The sequence below is a fragment of the Hyperolius riggenbachi genome, chromosome 4, assembly GCF_040937935.1.
Source record: "Hyperolius riggenbachi isolate aHypRig1 chromosome 4, aHypRig1.pri, whole genome shotgun sequence".
NCBI classification, from domain to species: Eukaryota; Metazoa; Chordata; class Amphibia; order Anura; family Hyperoliidae; genus Hyperolius; species Hyperolius riggenbachi.
In genome coordinates this window covers 225,326,429-225,341,703 of record NC_090649.1, presented here as the reverse complement: position 1 = coordinate 225,341,703, position 15,275 = coordinate 225,326,429, and the positions used below count along the sequence as shown (strand labels likewise).

The 15,275-nt window shown below is 42.0% G+C and overlaps 1 protein-coding gene and 1 long non-coding RNA gene across 9 annotated transcripts in view; one reads left to right on the top strand and one right to left on the bottom strand.

Moving 5' to 3' along the window:
• HMGCLL1 (3-hydroxy-3-methylglutaryl-CoA lyase like 1) overlaps positions 1–15,275 on the top strand; it is a 296,565-nt gene that overhangs the window by 139,301 nt on the left and 141,989 nt on the right. The window lies entirely within an intron of this gene.
• LOC137571783 (uncharacterized) overlaps positions 1–15,275 on the bottom strand; it is a 70,061-nt gene that overhangs the window by 7,616 nt on the left and 47,170 nt on the right. The window contains exon 3 of the long non-coding RNA XR_011031435.1: positions 569–632. This is a non-coding gene — a long non-coding RNA (uncharacterized lncRNA). The remainder of the gene's footprint in view (positions 1–568; positions 633–15,275) is intronic.

The window sequence follows — 15,275 nt, the reverse complement described above, 5'->3', positions numbered from 1 at the left end:
GCCTAAAGTGAATAAAACAATGTTAAAAACGATAAAATAGAAAAAGATGAGGTGGCAATGCGTTTCTTGGGTCTGTGCCCACTTCCTCAGGCCAAGTGCCAAAGGGAGCTGATAGCCGAGATTCAGGCTCTCTTAAAGGACAAATGTAACAAGAGGGATATGGAGCCCTGCTGATCTCTTTGGCTGAAGTAGTGTCTGAATAAAACCAGAAACAAGCATGCAGCTAATCTTGTCAGATCTGACAATGTCAGAAACACCTTATCTGCTGCATGCTTGTTCAGGGTTTATGGCTAAAAGTATTAGAGGCAGAGGATCAGCAGGACAGCCAGGCAACTGGTATTGTTTAAAAGGAAATAAATATGGCAGCCTCCATATCTCTCTCAACCTCTAAAGTAAAGTACAGTTATCCATTGCTCCTCTACATCCTGGCTAGAGCACATATCTATTCAGTAAGGAGCCCTTGGGCAAGACTCCCTAACCCTGTTAGTAGGGAGGCCTACTAAGCATGCCTGTAGTGGTTAGCTACAGCTTTCAAGTGCTTTGATTTTAAGTGGAAAAAGCACTATACCTGTGCTGTGCCGATTTTTCGTAGTAGTGATTGCAGCTTCTTGGTTCCCAGGTTCCACTTCTACCTGTAAGCACAAGTAGACACTTTAGAGCACATATGCCCAGTGGGATGACAAAACAAGCTGGTGCCACTGCAGAACAATAGTGAGCCTGCTAATGAGTGGGTATGTGAGCAGCAGAGCATGTGCGTTTACAGGTGGTACTGGAGCTCAAATACCCAGATGCTGAGCTAAGTATTGATATCAAAAATTCAACCAGTAGGAGGTGCATCAATAGCAATAGTTTCAAAATTGACAAATACTTTATTATATAATTACCTTAAGCAAGTTTCACACTGGGCCCAGCCCTAAATGTCCAATGGAGAAATCTTGGTAAAATGTAAAAACTCAATATTTCAAAGAGTCAGAACATCACAGGTAGGTAAGGAGTACTGTTTACATTTTGGCTAAATATGCCTTTGTTTTTGGTAGAGTTGTCTCGAACCTCCGATTTTAGGTTCGCGAACCTCGAACGCAAACCTGCGAAAAAAGTTCACGAACCAGCGAACTTCGTGAACCACCATAGACTTCAATGGGCAGGCAAACTTTCAAAACTACAAACACTAATTCTGGCCACAAAAGTGATGGAAAAGATGTTTCAAGGGGTCTAACACCTATAGGGGGGCATGGCGGAGTGGGATACACTCCAAAAGCCCCGGGGAAAAATCTGGATTTGACGCACAGCTGGGTTTAAGGGCAGAAATCACATTGCATTGCTAAATTGGAGTCCTAAAGTGCTTTAAAACCTCTTGCATGTGTATACATCAATCAGGTAGTGTAATTAGTGTACTGCTTCACACTGACACACCAAACTCACTGTGTAATGCACCGCAAACAGCTGTTTGTGTGTGACGGCGGTGTGGGACTGGTGCATACCATGGCGAGAGTGCAGACTGTGGCGGTTTTCAAGCCCATATGGTCGGGTTGAGGTAGCTGAATGACAGAACAACAGTGACTGGGGGCCATATGCAATTAACTTTTTCTCCTGAGTTTTCGCATAGGTGATATTTTTAAACTTGTCAATAAAATGCCTTTTAAGCCACCAGACTTAGTCTTGGGGCAGGCAGTCACACGGCGTGCAGGCAGAGATGCTTTATGAGGGGCCTGCTTTCGGCAGGCCTGACCGTGATTTGCAGACCAGGCATCTGTGGTCAGATGGACCCTTGACCCAATGCTGTGTGCCAGAGATGACACCACTTGCCTTTCAACATCGCCTTTTTTGAGAAATAATTGCGTGATTGTGTCTTACACTGTGGTGTGTGGCTTTGCTTTTGTGTGCTGCTTTTCCTTAGGTGGTTATCCCATTGCAGTTTGTGCTTTGTTATCATGTGCCTTCGTAAGGTAGTTGTCCCTACGCGGGTCTTGGTCTTTCCACAGGTAAATTTTTGGAGGCAGAGAGTGCAGATGGCATTGCTCTCATCTGAGGCAGACACACCAAAAAATGTCCACACCGCTGAGCCCTGGGATAATGGCACTTTGGTGATGGCTGCCGATGGAGTGCTAAGTGGGGCGCCAGAATCAGAGCAGGAGGAGGAAGATATGTCACGCTTCCATTCGGTAGCTGAGGAAGATGAGGTGTTCTGTGTTAAATAGTCAACTACGTTCTGACAATATTGGGGGTTGATGGCATGTGCCTTCTTCTGAACACTGTACTTTGGTCAAGGGCAAATCACAACAGCACGACCTCGAACAGACCTGCCGGGTGGCCTGTCTCTGGCTCTGCCTCTTGTTTTTTCCATATTGGGGGGATGAAGTGAAAGGTATGCACTGACTTGACTAATACGCTGTGTGGTCACACAGGTGCAGTGAAAAGGTTGCAGTGACTGCTGGTACAACAATGTGCGGTTACACAAGTGCAGTGAAAAGGTTGCAGTGACTGCTGGTACAACAATGTGCGGTTACACAAGTGCTGTGAAAGGTATGCAGTGACTGTTATTACAAATGTGCAGCTGTCACAAACATGGGTACAGTGAACAGGTATGCAGTGACTGGTAATAAAACTGCGTGCTGTTACACAGGTGCAGTGAAAAGTATGCACGGCACGGACTGGTATTACAAATGTGCAGCTGTCACACACAGGTGCAGTGAAAAGGTAGGCACTTAATGTGCTGGGCCTGGCACAGTATAGCAATTAGCAAGGGCCAGCTGCGACAGACAGGGCTGTAAATGCAAGTGTCAGTGGGCCACACACAAAAAAAAAACACATCACAAGAACATTAGCTCTCAAAAGAGCTGTTTTGGGGTGCTTTTTTAGTAATAAGTAACAGCAAGGAGCAAGCTAACAAGCCTAACAAGAGCCTGACTGTCGCTTTCCCTATCTCTTCTCCCCCTAATACAACAGCACAGTAAGTAAGAACTTGGCCGACGTTGCTGCCTTATATAAGAGTGGGGGGGCTCCAGGAGGGAGTGCATCCTGATTGGCTGCCATGAGTCTGCTGACTGTGATGTAGATGGTCAATGTTTAGCCCAATGATGTAGTATAGTGGCGGGTCGAACTCACCATAAATTATTATGCAGGAGAACAGAGGCGCCAAAAGGATAAAATGAAGCTAAATGAGCTTAAAAACCAAACTCTTGGTAGATAAAGGTGGTAGTGGTGGACTTACCTCCTCCAAGTAGACACATAACGACTGTAGTAAAGACAGTCAATATATTTTAGTGAATGCTGAAATTTTTTTCACATTAAAGAGACCCTGAGCAGTGACTTAAATGAAAAGACTTCACCTACCTGGGGATTCCTCCAGCCCACCGTAGGCCGTGTGGTCCCCCTGGCATCCTCCTGGTTCCTCTCCGTGTCCCTCCGGGGGCTCCCATTACCGGCGACACCCGGGACGGCTCTTCCCTGATCCTGACGCTCGTCATCATCACGCCGGCTGGCGTGACAGGTCTGCGCATGCGCGGTTTAGTGGTAGAAAAACGTGCATCCGCAGACCATTCACGCCGGCCAGCGTGATGACGACAAGCATCAGGATCCAGGAAGAGCCGGGCCAACACCCGGCCCGAGTGTCGCCAGTAACAGGAGTCGCTGGAGGGACACGGAGAGGAGCCAGGAGGACGCCGAGGGACCTTGCGGCCTACAATGGGCTGGTGGAAGCCCCAGGTAAGTGAAATCTTTTAATTTAAGATACTATACTACCTTTTCATATCTAAATCTTATTATATGATTTTCAAGCATACAAATCTATTATAGATTACATTGCAGGATACTGAATAGACATAAATAATAGGTGCTTCAGACCATGGTAATATGTAAGACCAGATAGTAATAACCATGTTTCCCTACAGAACTATAATGCTATTTAAGAGCATGGTTATCGGTTAGGTGTGAAAATATCACCCAGGAGAAAAAGTAAATTAAAGGGAATGTAAAGTGAAAATAAAGTTAAGATATAATGGCCTCAATTCACTAAGCTTATCTCCTGTCTTTAATAACTCTTCTAGAGTGGTCACCATGGTGATAAGGCATGTAGTATTCAGGAAACCTTTTACCTCAGGCAAACCTAAAGTTAACTCTTCTGTCTTTAAGTTAACTCTTTAATCCTTAAAATAACTCCAGAGTTAAAGACAGGCTGTTCATTAACTGCATGTGAAAATAACTACAGAGAAGGTAACTTAACTACAGAGGAGGTAAATTAACTACAGAAGAGGTAACGTAAGGAATGAAGAGATAAGATAACTCTCTTACTAGTGGAGGTAAGTTTTCTCTTGCCTTATTATCTCCAGCATGATCTTAGTGAATTGAGGCCAATGAGTTGTATGTGTAGTACAGCTAAGAAATAGAACATTAGTAGCACAGATATGAGTCTCATATTGTTTCCATTGCAGGAAGAGTTAAGAAACGTCAGTTAGCTATGCAAAAGAGCTTCTCTGAGCTCTTTGACTAATTTAATCAGAGAGCAGTGCTATTCCCATTAGATTGTAAGCTCGCAAGGGCAGGGTCCTCCCCCTAATGTTTACTCTTTTTGTCACAATATTTGTGCTGCTTGGAACTCTGTTGTACACTTTGTTAGTGTATCTATGTTCCCCTTGTCGTCTTATTGTGCTTTGTAAAGCGCTGCGGAATATGTTGGCACTATATAAATTAAAAACATAATAATAATAATAATAATTTTCTGAAACACTTATCTAAACTGGTCTCTCACTGTTACTTGCTTGTTTAAGGTTTTACTGCAGGAAAGTTCAAATGGTCCTTAGCTCTGCTCTGTTTCATAGTTTAAAATACAGATTATAGTTTGTAAACTACAAATATTCGAGAATGATTCAATAATATAAAAAAAGCTATATAACTGAAAATAAAAATGAGACACTTTTTTTTTGCTACTAATGATTTATGAATTATCCGTACTACACATACAATTCACTATATCATGCAGGTTTTTTTTTCTTCTTTCGCTTCAATGTCACTTTAAATAAGGGCCATGGTCATGGAAGATAAAACTACTGAGAGATAAATGCATTCCTTACAAGTAGATCCTCTCTTTTAACAGTAACTTCAATGCAATCACAAATGTTTATTGTAACTTTAACATTTGAGTCTCATGATCATTACTGAATTTAAAGGCATTCCTTAATGGAAAACACGGTGGATTACTACCCAGTAAAAAAGCACTTAGTCTATATTTATTTAGAAGAGAAAGGAGAGATAGTTGCAAGCTAAATTTTTGTCTTACAGTATATTCATTTACCTTAAAGGACAGGTGTCGAACTCCAGGTTGGGGGGCCAGGTCCATGCCAGGGTTGAGGATGGACTGAGAAAGAGAGGAATGTGTTCTATCTGATGGATCACACCTTTCCTGATTCAGATCCATCAATTAATTTGAGCTGTGTCAAAAATGTGTGAGGACCTCGGCCCTCAAAGGACCGGTTTGATATCCCTGCCTTAGAGCAAACGAATACTATCGTTGCCTATTGCCTGTCTTGCCATTATGTTTTGGGATACTGATGATTCTTATTCCTTGAAATCCAGTAATGGCCTTAAAGAAACAACATCCATGGAAGACTTGAATACAACCCAAAAGTCTAGTGTGATAGCATATTTTTGCAACAACCAGGGGGGTCCTTTGCCTACCAGCCATCATCACAAGGGCTACCAAGCATTGCTTTGAATCCTGCTTCTACAGTCATTGTCCATATCAAATTGGATTACTGGAGTTGTCCAAATAATGCACCTTAATAACAGGGAATATCTTATATTTGTAACCTGGTGCTTGAGAAGAATGGTAGGATCTTGGAGATATCCTCAAACCTATACAGTACCATTGTGTACAATGTTATGCCCCTTCTTCTATAATCCACTATGTCACATTTCACTAAACAACCAGTAACGCAGCATGCACAACCAGTATCCCAGTCTCGTACTCCAGCTATGCTTTCCCATGATGTTTTTGTTTTTCTGGTAAGGTGGCCTGTCTTCAATGAACTATGTATTCTTCATGAACTAGTTAAAGTGGACCCAAATTAAAAATACTAAATTTCGGAAATAAAATCTCTTTTCTAAATTATAATAATAAATAGCAGCCTTTTTTCAGCTGCATGATGACAAATATAAAATATTTCACATTTATCGGAGAAACCCCTCCCTTCCTTTCATATTGCCGGGAAATAATCCGGCAAACTGGTGGAGTAGATGGTGTCCAGCAAAGGAGGAATTGCTAAGGCTGCCACCTGTATAACCCTAGTTATGCAAAGAGGAGGGTGAAAAGCATGCACTGAAATGCTCATAGGCTTCAAGGAGTGTTTATTTAAATTTGTATGTGTCAGAGTGGTGCATTTTGAATAAAAAAAATGTTTGGTTTGGGTCCACTTTAAGAGATGAACCGACTTAGCTTGCAGCTCTTGGATTCATTTTAACGATGGACACCTGTTGATAATGCTCTCATTACAGTTGTTTGTAGGCATTCAATTATTGATAGCTTTGAAGCTAACTAAATATTTAAAATGAAATAAATTTTGCAGCCTCCACAGGATCTCTTTAAGAATTGTTTTGGAGGTTTCAGAAGAGGACGTGTACTGTATGGTGGATGTTAAATAAACTGAATTTGACCTGTGAGACCAAACCAGAGAACAGTGAGACCTGCATAGCAATGTAATTCACCTTTTCCACTTTCACTGAAAAACAATTAGACAAGTATTAAATCAATCACAGGCCATTGATGGGAAATGTGATTGCAACTAAATGTGATGCCTGGAACAGAACACTAAAGGGGGTATAATTAAAAACAACTTAATGAAAGAAAGTAAAAGAAATAAACGAGAACGGATCTTGAAAACTACGCAGTTTGGAAAGTATGCTTGTTCTACTCTTTCATCAAAATAAATCGAATGAATGCTGAACCAAGGAAAGCTTTATACCTTAGAATGGAGCTTAATGTTGGGTTGTGTAATATACATACTATAAATATAAACATCAATAGTTTTAGCATATATAGCAATGGTCTTTACTCAGTGGATAATAATAGGGCAGAAGTTTCATGAAAATAAGGGTCACTTTCACTATACGGCCACAAAATTATATTTAGCACAAAATCAGTTGGCTATGAGTTCTTGCAGGCTTACATGCAAAATTGGTGCCGCAAAAATTTGGGTGTCGGAAATAGTTGTTAGTAGAGAAATTATGCAGTGGTAATTCAGATGTAAAATATTACAGATATTTTACTGTCACTAAACCTAACAATATTCCCACACAAGTCCTTCTACTAACCGACCCCCCCCCCCTCCCCCCACCACCAATGCACATACCCTAAATGACTGTACATGTTGTTGGGGTGAGGAATGCTGAGGTATGTGGACAAATTCATTTTGGAAATCTGGAATGAATTCAATAAAATACAGCAATTTTGTGACCCCGGATGGATATGTTTCCCTGCAAGAAGAAATTTTATGATGAATCAACTTTACAAAGTTTCACTCTGCAGGTGTTTGCATGTTCTCAATTTCATGATGACTGTTTAAGCAATACTCATAATTGTCTCCTGTTACACAGGAGAGACTTACAGGATTTAGCAGGCAGGTTTTTTTTTTTCAAATATAGACCAATATTTCGGGATCTCTTATATGTTCTGTGTCTCTCCAGTGTCTTCCAACCTTAGAGAAACAAACTGAATGAGAGCCATTTGGGGCATATTCACTAAAAAGTGTTACTGTTATTTACACCAGTTATGTAATGTGTGTGGTGTATTCACCACAATCCATGTTAACTGTTATGATCATGTCTGCAGCGTTTACTGCTGGCTGCAGTGGTATTGTAACCCAAGCAGTTCTGATGTCATTACATGCATTTTCTTGCATAGTTTGGTTTGCACTTAAACTAGTTGCTGATTCCATCTGCAGTCACTCTGAAATTAATGACAGTTTAACATGCTCTTGTGTAAACAAACATTGTCTGCTGCAGTGGAGGGGCAGTCCCTTTCCTGCAGGCTGCATATCATTGTCTGCCTTTTCCTGCTATCAGCCTGTGATTAATTACCATTCACTTGTGTGGGAATCTGCAGGTCTGCTCCCATTGGATGACCTCAGTATAAAGAACTGCTTCCTGCAATGTCTCATGGGCTACCATAGTCTCAGATCCTGTCTGTTACTCTGCCCGTGCCCCACCTCGTTCCTAGTCCGTGTGGACTGCGCTGACTCCTGCGAAGGGGTCAGCGAGTCCTCCTAGTTCTGCTCTTGTTTCTAGAAGTTGTTACTTTGCTTGTCTTGTGTCATATATTGGTTCATCGCCAATATATACGCATACTTGCACGTTTATTATTTTCCTTGTATTCGTGTTACGTTGATACATCAGTGTCGCTGATATATACGTACACGAACTGTTTATATCCTGTGTTCCGTTAGTCAGCGTTCCAGCACGCTGAGCTAGCTATCCTGTTCCTGGTCCTGTTTGTGGATTGCGTTCATCTCTGCGAAGAGATAGCGAATCCTTCTGAGTCCTGTTCCCTGTATTACTCTAGTCTTAGTCAGAGTTCCTGCTTATGTCATATATCGGTTCATTGCCGATATATACATATGTTAGTCAGACGTTACAAATAGTTTCATTGATAGCTGTAATTGTAAATCGCTAGGAAATCATACTTATTGTATATTTATCTGTGTTGCGTTCATCTATCTTGATCCTGCTATTTTCCGACTATCCTGTCCTGTCTTTGTGAGGCACGCCATTGCTGCAAACGCATTGGCTACCTCATTCCAGTCTGTGTTATTGTGGACGCTTGCTGTCACTAAGTAGTGGCTAGTTTAGCAAGCGTTCATTCTGTTACCTGTCCTGATCTCCTCAGTTCTGGTTTGTGCGCTCAGCGCTACTTTGCGCTGAGACGTTATAGCGAAAGCATTGTTTGTGGCTGTCAGATCTGCACCGGCTCTGTGCGCCACAATCTCCTGTTGGAGTCAGTCCTCCCCTCCACTAAACTGGGGATATCCTAATTCCTTGTGCTGGTGTGTGTACCTCCTTCACGTCAGCTTATGCATCACGAGCTGACCGTGGAGAATACACCTCCAAGCGTGACATTATGGTAGCCCCATTACCAATCCCTATTGTGGGGGGAATTTCCAGAAATTATGACACTGTTTGTCAGGGGTCCTGCTCCTTTAAAAAATTTGAAAAGCTTGGTCCTGAAGTTACAGACAAATTTATATCAGAATTGGTTAAAGTTCTGGCCAATCCCGACTTTCGGGCTTCTGCAATTTCTACCTGGTCTGATTGGATCGTTTGTGCTCTTTTTAAGGGCAAACTTTTTGATTGGGCAATCGATGTCTTAGATCACACTCAGTTTAGACAAAGTCCTTTGCAATTTATAGCTTTTGTAATTCACAATTGGTTGCGCATAGATCCATTGCCTTTTCCTCTTAATGAACTCCTGGCAGCAGGCCAATCAGCTGCTCCTTCAATTGCTTGCAAGAATGAGCAGCAAGCAGAAAGTGTTACTGATAATTTTCCTGCAGCTTTGAATAAATCACCAAAAACAGCAAGGTCAAAGGCAAAACGCAAACGTTCTAAGAAACGTGTCCAATCTGCAGAATCGTTATGTTTAGCGACTGCGCATCAGACCTGCAATGAGATTCTGCCATTAACAGATAATGAAATGCAATTGTCTTTCAGGGGAGTTAAATGGACTTATGAAACTACTAATGAACTTTCATCACTGGCTAGGGAAAATAAAGATTTTTGTTTAAAAGAATTATCTGAGTATGATTATGAGGATATATTACAGAGTATTAAACAAATCAATCTATTTGTGCAGCAAGAAAAATTTGCATACACTACAGTCCAACACTTGCTACAGGTATTGGAAATCCTTAGGAATAAGAAATCTGCCAATCGCCGGTTAAATAATCCAATGTATGTTTCTGCCAAAACCACATTTGCAAACTGTGATCTGCCTGTTAAGTATGCTTGGAATCCTCCATTTGAGAAAGGAGAGATGGAAGCTCTGGTCGATGAATGGAAGAATGATTCAAGTTCATTTTGTCAATTTTACAGTGCAAGAAGTGAATTAGTATTGAATGCATGCATTAAGTCTGCCTATAACCTAATAAAAACTGGTGTGTGTGGGTATGACCTTGTGGCTCCATTGATCGATGTGTGGAAAATGATTTTGGACGATTTTTATGCGACTCAATCAGTTGATACCAGGGAAGACACACTGTCATTTGGAGACTGTCCCACTTCTCCAGTTACTGAGTCCCTGCCATGTCTTGTGAATGTTCCTGTAACTCCACCCTGTACCATGGATAACTCAGTGTTACTTCCCAGTAAAACAAAAGCCACTGATACTTTCTTAACTTTGCCCTGCACAAATTTCTCAGCAGAGTATCCAGAGGTCCTGCTGACTTCTGAGTCCAGCCTAGCCAGTACTCATGAGTCTTTGTTCAATGAAACAGACACCAGAAAAATCTTGCCTGTCTCTGCAAACACTTCTGCAGAAATTACCTGTGTTAATAAAGTTCAACTCCTGTCTGATCCAGCAGATGCCAATAGATGCACTACATCAGTTTCCGAGTCCCAGCAATCCTGTCCAGAAACCTCAGAACCCCAGCATCTGAATTTTCCAATTTCACAATTGAATGGTGATTCAGATGCGCAAACATTGTGTTTTGATCTTCCTGTTTCTACACCTCACTCTAGTTTCATGAATAACTCAGAGTGTATGCTATGTGAATCCGAAATCGCAGAATTATTACCGTGTTCAGAAAATGTTCCAGTGAACTTGCCCTGTACCATGAATTGTGCAGTAGATCTCTCCAATGAAACTCAGGTCACAGAATCATTATGCTGTCCAGCAGGTGCTTCCATGGTTTTGCCCTGCAATATGGACTGTTCAGTGATCCTGTCCAGTGAAGCTGTGGTCACAGAGTCTTATGCTTCACCCAGTACTTTGGATACTTCAAACCCTCTAGCAGAGGAGTCTGAGGCACTGCTTACCTCAGTTGGTGTTGCAGTAATATTCACTTGTCTAGCAGCTGTTTTGGAATTACAGTCTGCTCTAATAAAACTTGATGAATTTCTGCCCAGCGAAGCAGAAGCCATTGAAATATTGTCCTCGTCAGCAAGTGTGTTAGATACCTTGCCCTGTACACAGTCTGATTTAACCAATGTTGTTGAGTCCCTCTCCAGTGTTGTAACAGCCGAGGAACTCCAGCCCTGTCCTCTGAATGTTTCAGAAGTCTTGCCCTGTAACATGGATAATTCTGACTCGCTGGAAAAAATAATAGAAATCTCAGAATTTCAGTCCGGGTTAATGAGTGTTTCTGAAACCCAGCCCTGTATCCTGGAAAATTCTGGTTCTCTGGCCGGTGTGGCAGAAGTTCCAGTGTCCCCTTTCTGTCCAGTGAGTTACTCAGTTTTGCCTAGTTCAGTGGGGATTGCTGCACTACTGACTTGTTTTGCAGCCCTTCATGAGCTCCAATCCAGTGTATTTGATGAGTCTCTGTCTAGTCCAGAAGAAGTTATGGGAACCCTGTCTAGTTCGGTGCATACATCAGAAGATTTGTCCTGTCTTGTAAATGCTCCTGAACATGATTTGTTAATAACCTTGCTGGAATCAGAGACATCTAAGTCTGATCCTGCATTTTTTAGTGAGAATCCAGTAACTGTGAAGTCTAGTCATGATGATTTTTTTTTGCCCAGTCCTGGTTTCGGTCCTGCCTTGACTGACTTTGGGGTTCGCAGTTCCTTGACATGCCCAGAAGTCTCTCTTGTGCCGGTGTGCCCAGATGTGCTTCGTATGCCAGAGTGCCCAAGTGTGTCTGTGTTGGCGTGCTCACACGCTTCCCTAGTGGAGACATGTTCTGATGTTGCCGGTTGGCCTGCATGCCCGGAGATGGTTCTGGTCACTAAAAACCCTGATCTTGATGTTTGTCCTTGTGACCTTGACTCTAGAGTTGCCCTGGGTTCCATAGGGGTTCTTGATGGTTCTCCATGTGAGCCTAAGGGGCGTTCTGACCTGTGGGGATCTCTTTGGAGCTTCCAAGTGTTCTGGGAGATCTCTGAGGAAACTTGTCCTGGTACCTTGGACTGGTTCAACGGTGGGTTTTGTGTTGGTAGGGACAGTTCCGGTGGGCATTGCAAAGGCTTTGGCGTTTTTGGACAGTCCCGGGAAGGCGGTGGGTATCACTCAGAGAGTTTCTGGGGGCTTTTTTCTGGAAGTCGTGGTTCTGATGGGTATCACACTGAGGCTTGTAGTGCTGACGGGCATGGTTCTGTAGGTTCTGGTTCTGATGGGTCCAGTCTTGTGGGGCCTGATTCTGGAATTTGGTCTTGAAGGGCTGTCCCGGTCATCATGAATTATCAGTCAGATTGTTTTGTCGGGAATTTCAGTTTTGAAAAGCGTCTGGTATCCGCTTTTAAGGGGGGGGTTATGTTATGATCATGTCTGCAGCGTTTACTGCTGGCTGCAGTGGTATTGTAACCCAAGCAGTTCTGATGTCATTACATGCATTTTCTTGCATAGTTTGGTTTGCACTTAAACTAGTTGCTGATTCCATCTGCAGTCACTCTGAAATTAATGACAGTTTAACATGCTCTTGTGTAAACAAACATTGTCTGCTGCAGTGGAGGGGCAGTCCCTTTCCTGCAGGCTGCATATCATTGTCTGCCTTTTCCTGCTATCAGCCTGTGATTAATTACCATTCACTTGTGTGGGAATCTGCAGGTCTGCTCCCATTGGATGACCTCAGTATAAAGAACTGCTTCCTGCAATGTCTCATGGGCTACCATAGTCTCAGATCCTGTCTGTTACTCTGCCCGTGCCCCACCTCGTTCCTAGTCCGTGTGGACTGCGCTGACTCCTGCGAAGGGGTCAGCGAGTCCTCCTAGTTCTGCTCTTGTTTCTAGAAGTTGTTACTTTGCTTGTCTTGTGTCATATATTGGTTCATCGCCAATATATACGCATACTTGCACGTTTATTATTTTCCTTGTATTCGTGTTACGTTGATACATCAGTGTCGCTGATATATACGTACACGAACTGTTTATATCCTGTGTTCCGTTAGTCAGCGTTCCAGCACGCTGAGCTAGCTATCCTGTTCCTGGTCCTGTTTGTGGATTGCGTTCATCTCTGCGAAGAGATAGCGAATCCTTCTGAGTCCTGTTCCCTGTATTACTCTAGTCTTAGTCAGAGTTCCTGCTTATGTCATATATCGGTTCATTGCCGATATATACATATGTTAGTCAGACGTTACAAATAGTTTCATTGATAGCTGTAATTGTAATACGCTAGGAAATCATACTTATTGTATATTTATCTGTGTTGCGTTCATCTATCTTGATCCTGCTATTTTCCGACTATCCTGTCCTGTCTTTGTGAGGCACGCCATTGCTGCAAACGCATTGGCTACCTCATTCCAGTCTGTGTTATTGTGGACGCTTGCTGTCACTAAGTAGTGGCTAGTTTAGCAAGCGTTCATTCTGTTACCTGTCCTGATTTCCTCAGTTCTGGTTTGTGCGCTCAGCGCTACTTTGCGCTGAGACGTTATAGCGAAAGCATTGTTTGTGGCTGTCAGATCTGCACCGGCTCTGTGCGCCACAATCTCCTGTTGGAGTCAGTCCTCCCCTCCACTAAACTGGGGATATCCTGATTCCTTGTGCTGGTGTGTGTACCTCCTTCACGTCAGCTTATGCATCACGAGCTGACCGTGGAGAATACACCTCCAAGCGTGACATTAACTAGGTAATCTGCACATCAGTTTTTGGGATATGCACATGTTGTAGTGGTAATTTTTAAAATATTATGCTACATTGAGCATTTTGTTTTCTTTATTTAACTTTCTTCTTTTATTAACTTTTTTTTTAATTATTTGGAATAGATATAAGTTTTCAGTACTTCATTTTATGTTTTTTTGTATTTACTTCCATTATCTCTATTCATAGAAATGGAAATTGTCTTTTGTGGCCAATCAGTATCAAAATGAAACTGAATGCTTAAGAATGAGGTTATCTGTTGAAAATCTTATGATTACATTACAAAATTATTAACAAAAAAAATTCATAGCAGCAAATACATGTCAGTATGTTGTCATTATGAACAGTGGTGAGTTAATATGACTATGTCAAAGGATACAGAGACTTGTACAGATACAAGAGACTGTGGTACCCGATCGCACTAGTAGTCTGTAAAATAAGCAAAAAGTATGATCTGTATAGTGTTTCTGAAAACCTAAGGCAATCACTTATGCTTTGGCATCCTCTCTTTTTAATGTTTAGGTGGATTTGTACTTGGGAACTTCAGTTACAAAATGTGTTGTTCCTTATTTTTGTTGTATTGTTACGCACTATTATATATTTTTTTCCACTAGGTGTCAGCATCTGCTTTTTCTGAACCTGCTTCTAACGTAATTTTTGAGACTGTGCCCTATATGCTCTTCATGCCACATTTTTTATTTTATTTATCCATTTAGCTCAAATGCACCTTTTATTATGTGGCCACACCACTGTGCACACTCAGGGCTTCACCATAATGCAATGATGCTCACTTGTCCCTTTCTTTCATCATGTACACAAATGTATGCCTCTTACTTGACATAGCATAAGCTACCTAGCTATCTTTTACACTGTGGATGTGCATTCTATCTAGATAGTAAAACATTTTTCTTGTTTACTACATTGTTTGCACTTATTTTGCATGTTTCAACAATATGTGGTCTGGAAGTGCAATGCATGCCTCTGGGCAGGGGCGTTGCTAGGCTCTTAAGAGATTCGGGACACTATAGGGCACTCCAGCTGGAAAGTGAGTGTGGCCATGCATCGGAATGTGGGTGTGGTCATGGGTGGCGCCACATTTACATGAACTTAAAGAGAAACTCCAACCAAGAATTGAACTTTATCCCAAACAGTAGCTGATACCCCCTTTTACATGAGAAATAGAATGATTTTCACAAACAGACCATCAGGGGGCGCTGTGTGACTAATTTTGTGCTGAAACCCCTCCCACAAGAGGCTCTGAATACCGCGGTACTCTGGGCAAACTGCCACAATGTAACAATGTTCACAGACAGGAAATGGCTGTTTAAAGCTGTCTGTAACAGCCAGAGCAGCTAGAAACAGCTACATAACTTGCCCACAGTAACAATGTCACCATGTAATACATGTCAGAATGTGAATCTGGGAGAGGAAAGATTTTACAATGAGCAAACACTGACTAAATCATTTATACATAATATTGTAAAAATGAAGCACTTTTT